The sequence below is a fragment of the Tauraco erythrolophus genome, chromosome 7 (assembly GCF_009769465.1).
Source record: "Tauraco erythrolophus isolate bTauEry1 chromosome 7, bTauEry1.pri, whole genome shotgun sequence".
NCBI classification, from domain to species: Eukaryota; Metazoa; Chordata; class Aves; order Musophagiformes; family Musophagidae; genus Tauraco; species Tauraco erythrolophus.
In genome coordinates this window covers 26,102,072-26,115,332 of record NC_141471.1, presented here as the reverse complement: position 1 = coordinate 26,115,332, position 13,261 = coordinate 26,102,072, and positions in this window count along the sequence as shown.

The following is a 13,261-nucleotide window of genomic DNA, read 5'->3' as shown; positions in this document are numbered from 1 at the left end:
AATATGGTGTTGCCATTGCTTGTTAACAAGTACGGCTTTGCCTTAGGCTACCAGTACAGGCCTCTTAGGGATTCTCTGAACTTGTCTTGGCCCACCTGGAGATTTGCTTCAGCTTGTAACAGCAGTTACCTATTGACTAGGGGACCGTTACCTGCTTGGTTTTAGCTTTTGCTTAGCTTGGAACAACTTTGAGGTGTTACACTTGTTATTGGATAAAGTTTTCTCACTAATCAATAGTGGAAACAAGTCATGGGCTCTAGACCCTAGATTAAAATGCAGCAAATAGAGGGGAAGGCATAGGATAAGGTCATGGGCCTTGGAAGCACGGGCAAAGTAAAATATGGGAGACCTGAGGGCTATAAATTGGTGTTAGTTACTGGTCAGCAAACAAATGCTACCTTCGACATTGTGTAGAGCAATCTTAGAGGTAGCAATGAGAACTAAGAAGTACCCAATGTATGTTAAACACACTGTATAGAGTACATAGAGATACAACACGGAGCTGCAGAATGATGACAAAAGAGCAAGGTGCACAGCATGTCAGGAAATGAAAAAACGCCCCCAAGCAAATCCCAGAGGAGGAGGAAGAAACCTTCAGCATCAACATCATTCTCCTTCCAGCAAAGGGCTTGGGATGCTGAAGGCTCATGGTAACCCTCCCTATGCCCTGCTCCAGTGGACACCATCAGCCTTAGGGCTCTGCCTGAGGGGCAGTGGAAGGGTGAACATAAGACCAGAGAAGGGCATTAGCACAAGAATGTTTGTGTATATATAATTTTAAATTAAATATGCAATTTGAGCTGTGTAGTATCACTGGAACTAGAGTAACAGTAACTCTTCAATAAGTTAAGGCTGTAATTAGATCAACAATAAATTACTAGTTTTGCATATATGGTGTTCCTTTTGCCCCTAACATCTGTTTTTCTAACCTCAGGGTGTTGGAATAGCAATATGTGGTTTGCATTATCTGTATGTATTTAGAAATTAATATTGGTACTAACTAAAAATCCCAGCAAACACTGGCACATGTTCTGGCTTACTGCTGGTTACCTGTGAGTTTCCCATCATGAAGCAAAACCTCTCTTCCCTTTTTGAACCCACAAGCTACACTCATGCTTCAATAATAGGATCTTAATGCCATAAATAGCTTTGCAGGGGCAGGGGGCCACACACAAGACAAAATACAATGATGGCCATTGCTAGGCACAGTAAGGTTACAATATTGGCTGTACTAGAAGATATAATCTAGGCTCAGACTCAGCAACGTGGTGACATGTACACTAGCGTGGGACTTCACACGCAGGGTAATTTTTAGCTCTCACTTCTTTGTAAACAGGTTCAGACAGTATAGGAAATTCCGGTCCTGCTGCGCTGATCTGCAACTGTCTTCTCTTGCTCTTTATAAATCTCTTTCCCTGTCTGCTTTCAAAATGTTATCTTAACTAGGATTAATAAAGATACGCTGGGGAGCTTCTTATCTCTTATAGGAATTATGTCTATAATAACAATAAAAAGCTTTAATCATGGAAGAGCTACGGAGGGTGAGGGAGGCTGGAAAGAAGAAACGTAAGTGTAGGAGAATAGACAGGTAAGAGGTGAGACAAGGGCAGTGGAGGTCACGGATGGGCCCGCACCAAAACCTGAGATCCAAATACCCCTGAACTTTGAGAACATCTGAAGCCAGATCAAAAAGTTTTGATCTGGACCCCTACCTTTCTCTCCGAATTAGGGTTGGATAAGCTGGTGCTGATAAAAGAAGATCCATCCGGAGACTTTTTGAAATTCAAAAGAGCTCAGTTTACCTTTTAAATTAGGTTCTGAGCAGCTTTCCTACTTCTTGTGTTCAGTCAGGAGAAGATGTGGAAATATCAAAACAGCATGAAAGACATGCCTGCCCAGCCTGAATGAGGGCATACTGAAAATCTCCTCAAGGAGATTGATCCTCTGAGATTTCCAGAGCAAAGAAGTCTGGATGTGCTTTAGAAAAACAATTGAAGTTTTAGACAATTGACTGAACGAACCACAATATCAAACAAATTGAGGTTCACTATGGCTTGCTGTTTAACTGGAATATAATTACTCTTGTTTTAGATATGTGGGATTCTCCTGTTCATAAGTAAAGACCTGCAGAGTTCACTGGCTCCCATGCTGAAGACATTGGTGGCTACATCTGTACCAGGAAATAAAGTGCATCCTGGCTCTCCTTTGGCCACCTGAAAGGACATGGCTCATGCTCATAGGACGGAACTCTCCTGTCCTCCAAACATGAGTGGCAGCATCCAAACAGCCTATGAAAAATGGTCCTTGGCCTGTGTTCACCCATGAGCCATGACCAGGACTTTTTGGGGAATGGGTTAGCAGGCATGACCAAAACTGTGCCAGATATTGTGCTTGTGTTTAATGGTATGGACAATCACAGGATTGCAGTGGGCCCGTGACCTGGCACTTTGTATTTCAGGAATAAAAACTGAGCCAACTTGATGCTGGTCATCTACTGCTGTGACTGTAGTCTCCCTTCTTGGTAAAGTGTAAGGATACCATCATAATGCCCAGTTTTGTGTATCACCAGTCTTTCCCACAATGTCTCTTGCTATGTTCCAATATATCTGAAAGATGCTCTCTGCAAATGAACTCGTTTGTCTCTAGTCAGAGATTGGACATCTTGGTGTAACGCACTTGATTTTGATCCTGTGCATCATTAAATATTCAGTAACAGATTCACTGTTGAGGTGTATGTATCTACTGTCAAAGCTCTTTTGCTGCTCTGAGAAGCAAAGATTGGAAATTATAGATGGTTCATCTGACAGAGGTGCGTCTCTGAAGCAATATAGACCAGTAAGAGCACGTAAAGACAATTAGCATAATTTCTTTACAAATTCAATGCTGTCCTTTAAAACCTGGCAAGCCAGGTCTTAAGTGCCTTGTATATCACAGACACAGCTTGAGCCTGTGTTGGAAAGAGACCTGAATGAACAGACCTTGTCTCCCACTGCATGCCCATTTTCCCATTGGAAAGAAGCCTAAACCTGTAGACCAAAGATACCTTGTGGATATGTCCAATCTAGAAGACTAAGGAACTAAGGCTATAAAATATGCCATGAAGTCTAGCTACAGTGTTGCTTTTATTTACTTCTGCAATAGAATTATTTCAGGTTATAGGTTGACACGACCTCATGACCCAGTGTAGGCTATCACTACAAAATTTCTTTTAATAAAGGTTTGTGAATGCTTTTGGTAAAAGTTTGGGAATGCCTTAACATCATTAATTTTGAAGCTCGGTGAAAGCTCAGTTTTTCTATACATGGATTCTTCAAGCAGGACAATACAAAAGCGTATTATAATACTGAAAAGTTGATAAGCCCTCAGTATTATATCTTATTTTGATATCTCTTCGAAACAGCCCTATTAGATATATAATTTGATTTGTCTGGATTTTAAATCGAGATATTAGATAATGTTCAAGGAACATTGTTAGATGAAGTTATGTACTTAAAATGAAATCTTTGCCTCTATTATTAGTATTGTATCTAGCAATTATCTAGCAGATTTTAAACAATTTGATCCATTTTCAGAAGACTACAAAAGAACCCTGCCTTTGTGTCAGTTTTCTGTCGAAGCACATACTATTCTAGTGTTCTGATTAACTCCCAAATGGTTACCCAGTAACACCTACATGCACGCACTGCTCTCAGTTTACTGAAGAAATAATGGGCTCTGTTTGTATTCTGGCTAACTGGGGTGTTTGAATGGAAATGGAAGCAAAGGGAGAGAGGTTGTTGGGTGGTCAAGTGGAGAACAAATTGCAGAAAGCATAGATTAAAAAGATGAGGTTTGTTCAAAGTTCTGAATGCTATGAGACCTGCAACAATTAATTTCTACATCAAGGGGATTGTGTCTGACTCCTGTTTACGATCTGTGTCCTGCACTCATATTTCCTATGCCATCCCCCTACATCGATCACTTAATTGCTTCAGTAAAGCGTTGTTAACCTGGGACACCCCATATGTGAGTTTCAGAGCCACCAAGGCTGCGAATGGGATCCGGATACCGTCTACTTCAACTGAACCCCATGTTAAGTGAGGAACCAAAAGGGACTGCCAAGGCACAATAAACACAGTGTCTCTCTGATGACTGTCTGCGTGTTCTGTGAGAGCTGAATTTTTGAAGCAAGGGATGAAGATTTTTTATTGGGTAATGATCTGGAATGGTTAAGCTTTAAGGTGATTAATGCAAGGACATCCTTTACTGGAGCTGGGGATGTTTGGACAGAGCATGGCTTCCCAGTTAAGGAATGATTTCCTTTCATACAATACAAGTTGTGCTTATGTGCATGTATTTTTAATGTGGATAGATAGAGCATCTGTGTCTGTGTGGAGGAGCTGGAGCACAAGAAAAAAATCTAAGCATGCAAATGAAAAAAACCTGTTCTTTATTATGAAGAAAATGGGTCTGTTCTATTTTGGTTGCATTGCTTACATAGTTGTTAGTTTAATCTTTATAATAAAGTTTTTTGTTCTCTTTTTTAAAATGTGTGGCAAAATAAGTAACTGGAATATAGGTAGAAATAATGTATTTGGGTTACACAAAAAAAAAACTGGCACAACTTTAAAGGCACACATTTCATAACACCACATGTGCAAAGCATTATAATAATTGCACTGTGCACATCTGTAACAGGCAGAGTGAACAATGAATATTAAAACCACATTCCTAAAGCTGGCCCAGCAGCTTGGCAGTGGTATTTTATATGAGAGACCTGTACTAGAGTCCAAATGCTGGGTCTTCTGCATCTAGTGCTGGCGGGCTTTGGTGGCGGCTACAGTGATGGGCTTGGGTATAGGTGACAGTGGTGGGGAGGAACATGGCAAGACCGCTCCATTTGCTGCTGCTTCCCCACTTGCTACCCCACATAGGTATGTCGCTGAGGAAATCTGGCTGGAGCCCTCAGTGGCTGCTGTTCAAAACTGTTGTAGTGCCAGAATGAGGAGGAAAAGGGATGGATGTGGAAGGAAAACAGTGACCAGCAAGTGGTCTGAAGGCCATGCTGAGAACACCTGGCCTCCCTTCCTAGTACGCATACAGAGACACTCAGAATTCCTGAGATATGCATCCTGGGCAAGATAAGTACTCACACCAAAGTTGTGTGGTTCCTGCTAATTGGTGATACACGCCGTTTAATTAGCGGGCTATGCAGCATATTAAAGGCATTTTATGGGGAAGAACAGTGGGATATCAGCCAGTCAAAACATTTCTTGTAGACAGCAGAGAATGCAGTAGCCATCTCTCAAGGAATGGTTCATCTTTCCAGTAAACAGCCAACTCCAGAATGATTTGAAGATTCTGATATTGCTTCATGAAGAAAAAAGCAGGATGTCATGTTTTTCATTTTATAGCAGCAGAAGACATGCCATGAAAAACCCCAGAACTCAGATGTCTTCCACAAGCACAGGAGTGTAAACTTTCTGCCAGATCCTAAAAATGGGACAGATGTCAAGATGTCCCAGCTTTGAATCCAATGGCTTTGCCATGAGATTGCAGCTGTGAAAGCAACGCCGAAGATTTTATTATGTCCTGTAGAAGGAGGAATGTGGAACACTTGGTCTACAGGCCCAAACAGTAATCATTTAACAGAGAAATGTTATTCTTTTCCTTTCTCTCATCTCTCTTTATATTGAGTTCATTCATATATCCAAATAATTTTAGTTATTAGGACCATTTTCTCCCTTTCCTTTTCCCTTTTTTTGCACCTTAGACCTTTCACTTTAAATGCCTATAAAAATTTACAATTTTGATGCTGTTGCTGTCTTATGTCTACCACACTCAACACCACTGTTTCACTGTTGCCTTCTACTTCTGCCTTAATCAGTCTGTATCATAGATTGAGAGTGTAAGGTTTTTAAAGGAAAGACTATTCCTACATTCTGTGCTCATATAATGTCAACCTGACCCATGATTAACGTTTAAAAGTGCTATGGTAATACTTCTATTATTACCACTACTAATCCACTTGTGGTCAAATCTTTAACAAGTACTATTTAAGACAATGTTAAATATTGAAAGATTGTTTTGGACTTCAACAAAAGAATATCTTCATTGTCATGAGACAGATTTAAAAATCATGCTATTAAAAATAATAAATAATGAGACTTTTCCTGAGGTAATGCAAAATAGATGCTTTCATTTTTGCTGGAGAGTGAGGATTTGCCAGCAATTCTGTAACATTAAGAGCAGGAGCTTAGAGGAAAAAAACATATGATAAGATTAACAATGAAGTCATAAGAAATTAAAAAATTGGATATTCATAAGCTAGTAGTCACAAAAATCAGAGATGCAATGAATTTCAATAGCAAACATGTCGGTCATCCAAAAAAAATCATAATCCCATTTTCTTTTCTTTCCTTCTTTGACACACTTCTCTAGTTAAATCAACTTAGCTAAACTGTGGATTGCTTAGCCCAAACACGTAATATCTTCAAAGACAATTAACAGCATTCAGAAAAGCCCTTTGATGTGAAATTAGAGAAAATTAATGTATTAAAAAATATGTATTTGGATTTTGATTAGGCAACCCAGTAAAGAGCCATTCTGAGATGGAGAGGTAGAATTTATATTCCTTCAACAGGAGTGCCATGTTTTGTCTAAATCTGAGCAATGGGTCACTGTGTGTTACAGTTAAATTCAAGGAGGTTATACAGAAAAAGTACTTAAATGCCATGCTAGTCATCTTCCTTATTAATATGTCGTATATGGCCTCTGTCAAAAACTCACAGTGACCTACATAAGATGAAATCTAACAAGAAGTATTGAAAACGAATAGTTCTGATGTTACATGATTCAAAAAATACTGTAACAGTCTTGAATCATTGAAAGAGCAAGAAAGCCAGTAGGGCTGGAGGAATGTGCAAATTAAGGAATGCTCTTGGAATGTAAACTCAGGTAGATTTCCAATACGCATGTGGGGAGAAGAAATTTGATCCTAGCTAGCAGGGAAGAGGGAGTCATACTTTATGTAAAACTTGCATTCCCAAGAGCCAGAGATAAAGATAAAGCGAAAGGAAGGCAAAAGAAGTGAGAAGGGATCATCTCAGACAGAGAATGCAACCTGAAATATCTCACTGATGTTGGCAGCCCCAGGGTGGTGGTGGGGTTTTGGATGTCTGTCTCTCTTTTCTTCCCTTGCCTCTTCTATTAATGTTATTAATTGGCTCTGTAAGATGTCATTGAAGAGACAAAGAGTTACTAAGCTGCTGCCTTGATTACTGAGGCTGACTACAGCCTCAGAAAGTATCATCTGAAATAAAGCACCCTCAAGGAGAGGCTAGCCAGTATCTATTGCCACCTGTCATATCTAAGTAATATCTCAGAGAAGTCATAAATGACAGTTTGAAGAAGAGATTAATCCCAGAAGTATTTTAAGCTGTGAGAGAGTGTTTCTTTTCAAGGATTCACCAAGCTCAAGAACGGTCCAACCCAGTGAGCAGAAAATCAAGCAAAGATGTCAGGAGGCCTGCACAGACGAACAAGCAGGTCCTGACAAAACTCAAACGTAGAAAGTGTATGAGCAATGGAACCAGAGTCAAATTTCCAAGAAGGAATATAGAGACACTGTCCGAGTGTGTTGGTATCAGACTAGGAAAGCCAAAGCCCATACTGAGTTGAGTCTGGCCAGTGACATGAGGGGCAACAAGAAGAGCTTCTACAGATATAGCAGCAGCAAAAGGAAGGCAAGCGAAAATGTTGGCCCATAGTTGAATTGGGCATGGGACCTGGTGGACAACATACTTCTTTCACTTCTTTACCAGAAAGACTGGCCTTCAGGAATCCCAGATCCCTGAGCCTAGTGGGAAAGCCTGGACCAAGGAAGACTTACTCTTGGTGGAGAAGGACAAGTTTACAGAATATTTAAACAAGTAGGACATGAATAACTTTACGGGGTGTGATGAGATACACCCACAAGTGCTGATGCAGCTGGCCAATGTCATTGCATGCCCATTCTTGATAATCTTTGAGAGTTCATGGAAACTGGGGGAAACACATGAGGATCGGAAGAAATAAAATGTTACTATTGTGTCCAAGAAGGGCAAGAAGGAAGGAACAGAGAACAACATGTCAGCCAGCCTTATCTCGATCCCTGGGAAACTGAAGAAGCCAATAGTTCTGGAAAGCATTTCTGAACTCATTTAAGACAAGACGGTGCTTGAGAATAGTCAGCATGAATTTATGAACAGGAAGTCATACTTGGCCAACCTGATAATCTTCTGTGATGAGATGACTGGCTTGGTGGATGAGGGGGATAATAGTGGATGCTTATCTTGACTTAAGCAACTTAAGCTTTCAACACTGGCTCCCATAGCATCCTATTAAACTAAATGATGAAGTATAGGGTAGATAAAGGGAAAGTGAGGTGAACTGGAAGCTATCTGAACTGCTGGGCTCAAAGGGTTGTGAATACCGGCATGAAGGCCAGTTGGAGGCCAGTGACTAGTGGTGTACCTAAGAGGTTGATGCTCAGGCTAATATTGTTTAACCTCTTCGTTAATGGTGTGGATTATATGACAGAGGCCCTCAGGAGGTTTAAAGATCATAGAAAACTGGGAGGAGTGGATGATACATCAAATGGTTATGACGCCGTACAGAAGGATCTCAACAGGCTGGAGAAATGAAGTTCAACAAGGAAAATTGCAAAGTGTTACACCTGGGGAGGAAAAACCCCATGTACTAGTATACACTGGGGGCCACCTAGCTGGAAAGCAGCTTTGCAGAAAAGAAACTGAGGGTCCTGGTAGATGACAAGTTGAGCATTAAACTTATTAAATATAAACTTATTAAATATGCTCTTTCAGCAAGAAAGGTCAACAGTGGCCTGGGCTGCATGAGAACAATGTTCCAGCAGGTGGAGGGAGGTGATCCTTCCCATCTACTCAGTACTGGTGAAACATATCTGGAGTGCTGTGTTGAAGTCTGGGCTCTCCAGTACAAGACAGACATGGACATACTGGAGCAAGTCCAGCAGAAGATCTCAAAGGTGATTAAGGTACTGCAGCATCTATCAGATGAGGAGAGGCTGAGAAACCTGTGACCATTCAACTCAGAGAAGGCACAGGGAAATCTTATCAAAGTGTATAAATATCTGATAGTGGAATAAAGAAGAAGGTGTCAGACACTTCTCAGTGGTGCACAATGACAGGTCAAGAGGCAATGGGCACAAACCGAAACAGGAAATTCCATTTGACTGTAAGTAAAAACTTTTTTACTATGAGGGTAGTCAAACCCTGGCACAGGTTGCCCAGAGAAGTCGTGGAGTCTCCATCTCTGAACATTTCCAAAGCCCAACTGGACATAATCCTGGGCAACTTGCTCTAGCTGACCCTGCTCTGAGTAGAAGAGTTTAACCAGATGATCTCCAGAGATCCCTTCCAGACTTAATGATTTTGTGATTCTGTGATTGTGTTTACTTGACTTATTTTCTTTTTAGATCTTGCGATCAATAGTTTAACTGTTTTGCCAATGTAATACTAATTGGTTTGACTTTAAACTTGTTTGGTGCCCAGTGAAAATTCAGGTTAACCTAATAGGCAGCACATCCATATAAATCCGGGTGTCCATTACTCTAGCCAAATTTGGATACTGGGATGTGTCCCATTAAGGTGTCAATTAAAAGTCAGTATGAATTTTGTTACTGTCAAATGCCAAGTGAAATAGAATGGGATGTACCGAGTTGACATTTCCAGGGCCTCTCCAACAGACAACAGTGAAGCAAACTTCAGTTATAGCCAACCCTTATGTCCTCATAACATGCAAAATGTTTGTCTTCTGTACATCTCATGGAGAAGTATGCTGGGTGAACAACATACAAGGTAGAAGAAAGTCCTCTTCTATTTGCCACCACTTGTCACAGTCTGAAGTGTCACAGTCTTATTGTTCTGAAAGGCTAGGTGTTGCAGGTGGGAGGAATATGGAGCTATAAAGCTTCTACCAGAAGCTTCTGCTGCTGCTGCAAGAAGACATCATCAGGAAGGTAGTACATATTGACATGGAGATACCGGAAATTTGCCATAGGCCAGGTTTGCAGGAGCCAGGAAAAAAAACTAAGAAGCTCTGGACAGAGAATTTAAAGAGGAATGGCTAATGGTCTCCTCAAACACTCATATCCTGTGCAGATTTTTGCAAGGAGAAATTCCAAGACAGTCCTATTGTAAACCTGAAGCTGTAAAAGCAATGGGAAACATTGCTTTTAATTAAAATAATTAATGTATTTAAATGAAGTGTCACAATTCCAGAGATGCCGTATAAAATCTTTTTAGTGGTATCAAATAGTTTTCTTTCCAGGAAAGAAATCAAACACATTTATGTAGCCTTGGGAAACAGTTTGCCTAATGGTGATGTCGCAAGGTTCATATAGCAGGTATCTAGGATTCACTTACCAGTAAATGACAGCTTGCTGAGAAGTCTATCTTCATTTGCATACATAAAGTCAGGAAAAAAATTAAGTGGTACAATTTTTTAAACATGTTCAGTTTGAAAACAGTCTTAGATGTTGTAGCAATGTAGTTACAAGAAAAAAGAGTTTGACAATAGAATTCAAAAAAATGTTGCTATCCTTTTTAGCATAGCTCATTTCTTTGAAAGGTTAGATAATGATACCTAACTCTCTTCAATTGCTGGATAACCTTGAAACCACATTTATGATATGAAGGGTGCATACTAACATTAGCTAATCTCTCTGATTACAATTCTACACAAGTTATTTGAGTCTTAAACTACGAACCTTTTCCTTCTCCAAAAGACAGATTTAGAGTTATTAAATTCTATAGGGAATAGGTGAATAACACAATATATGAATTATTTACTCATCTGCATTAAAATGTTCCAGTACATAAAACCATGCAAAAATATGTATCTTGTATATCTTCACCTCTGCACTTTGAGATACAGGACTAGATTAGAATGTTACTGTGATATTGCTTAAGGTATCAAACTCCACTCATTTCAGGGGAGTTACTGCAGGCTTACCTCCAGAATGAAAACAGATGCAAGTTAAAAACATAATGAAGATATGGATTTATTGACAATATTTGAGATTTTAATGGTTGGGCTGCTTGGAACTGTTTTTTGTGTAGACTTCTTTTAGAGGAATAACAAGAACTAGTTGTAGGATTTCTATGTGTAAACACATATCCTACAATCAATAAACGTAATTTGTCTGAAAGGTGTACAGAAAATCCTTGTCATTACACTGGCATGTAGAAAATATTCCAACCTCAGTGAACAGAACAGAAGAAAAAACAAAATTGCTTAGAAAGAAGTCACAGCTCAACTCATGGACTTCACTATAGCATCAAAATTCTTGCCCTGGAATGGCTGAAAGCAAAATAAGTGGATTTGCCAAAATTATAATATTCTTGGAAAAGGTGTAGGGTTAATATCAGAACATTTAAACATGTTACAATAACCCTGCTTATATGCAAATACAAAAGCAAAATCTAGTTTGGGCTACCAAAAATTCTAGACGACAAAATTCATCACTTCATTCTAATCCTGTGTGACAAGAACTGGTGAAACGAATAAACAGGCTCGTACAATACATGTCACGGTTTAACATGGTTATTAAACCTGCAGGTCTGATGCACATGCTATAAAATAGTGCTAGGAAATGAACAGATGTGCCAAATAACTAGCAAAGATCTTTAATTTCACAAAGAGTGTGTTTTTTTGAGATATAAAATTTCCACTTGTAAACTCCTATGTTTTATCATTTTGCAGGGTTAATAATTTATTCTGTGTGGTTTTCTGAATAAGGATAAAGCTTTCCTCTCAACAAAATTGCTTTTTATAAAGTGATAATTTTGCATCTTTAATGGCTTCACTTTGCATTATTTACCTGTTAGTGAACCTTATCATATCAGAGAAGTGGTGGAGGCCACAGACAGGTATTGAAGAAATCCCCTTGAACTGAAAGAGCTGCATCCTAGGAATCATTCTTCTCCTTCTTTAATAGTTATATTGCAGTAGTGCTCAAAGACTTTGTTGTTGTAGGTGAGACACAAGCACAGTGATACAAATGGACTCTTCTCAATGTGCTTGCAATCAAAGAATCGACAAAATTAAATGAGCAGGGAGACTTAAAAAAGAATATTTTAAAAAGCATAATAGCTTACAGAGCTTGTAAGAAGGCTGCTTCTCACTCTCAGTTCTGTCTTCATATTTTAAGGGGTCTCTGCAGCAGATGGAGGAAATGTCTTCAGCATCCTAAGCAAGGGTAAGACTATAAGAGATCAGAGAATTAAGATTGATCTGGAAAGAATCGAGGCCTCATAGCACGGAATCTGGATTCCTCATTGTGATTATTATTCCACGTTAATTGTCAATTTAGTAGGCAATAAACCTAGTTGATCAACATATGAAATGCTTCCCACATGGAAAAAGATTTTTTCAGATTAGACAACAAGCTGATAGGATCACGTCACACCACAAGCTCAGAAAAAAACCAAAATCCTGATTACCGAATAATTTACAGCTAGCTTTGCACAGCTGTTTGAGAGAAAAATCACTGGGGTGAGGGGGAGGAAGCAAACCAAATATCTGCTGACATAGAAATGTGAGAACTAAAAAGCAAAAGAAATTAGGTTAACCTGTACATGACTGTGCAAGGTAAAATCAAATCTATACAGCCGCATTCATTTTTGTAAGTAATGAAACTGGGCGAGGATGTTTTTAAGGTAAACTACTAGATTTTGCAAAGGGAGGACTAGACTGAGTGCAAAAGAGGCTTTTTTTCAGCCGTGGTCTAGGTCTGGGGTCTGCAGAGAACTTCAAAATTGTTTGCAAAAGGTGACTGTGAAAACCAAGCTCATAAATATTCTATAGCAATAGAATGTGTTAATTTTCACTGGGGTTTCCACTTCTACGAGTGAATTAGTAAGGGGTCCACAAATCAAAAAACTTGAAAACCACTGGGCTGTGGGCTAACCTCTGCCCTCGGATATGCACCCAATTCTCATCACAGGCCCTGGGAATGGCTCGTGTGGCTGAAGAATTGGCCCTATTCATCTAAGAGTCATTAAGAAAGGAAAGTCGTCTCTGGCTGAATACCGAGCAGGCGTAGGTATATGTCAGATAATGGACAGCCCCAGCACGCACAGAGGCTGCAATTCACCCGTGGGGTCCCAGCGAGTGCATGTGCTTTGACTGCACAGCAGTTTGAATTCAGCCTTATGTTTGCACCGCAGCCATCTGGTGCTATTTAAAATATATACTTTTC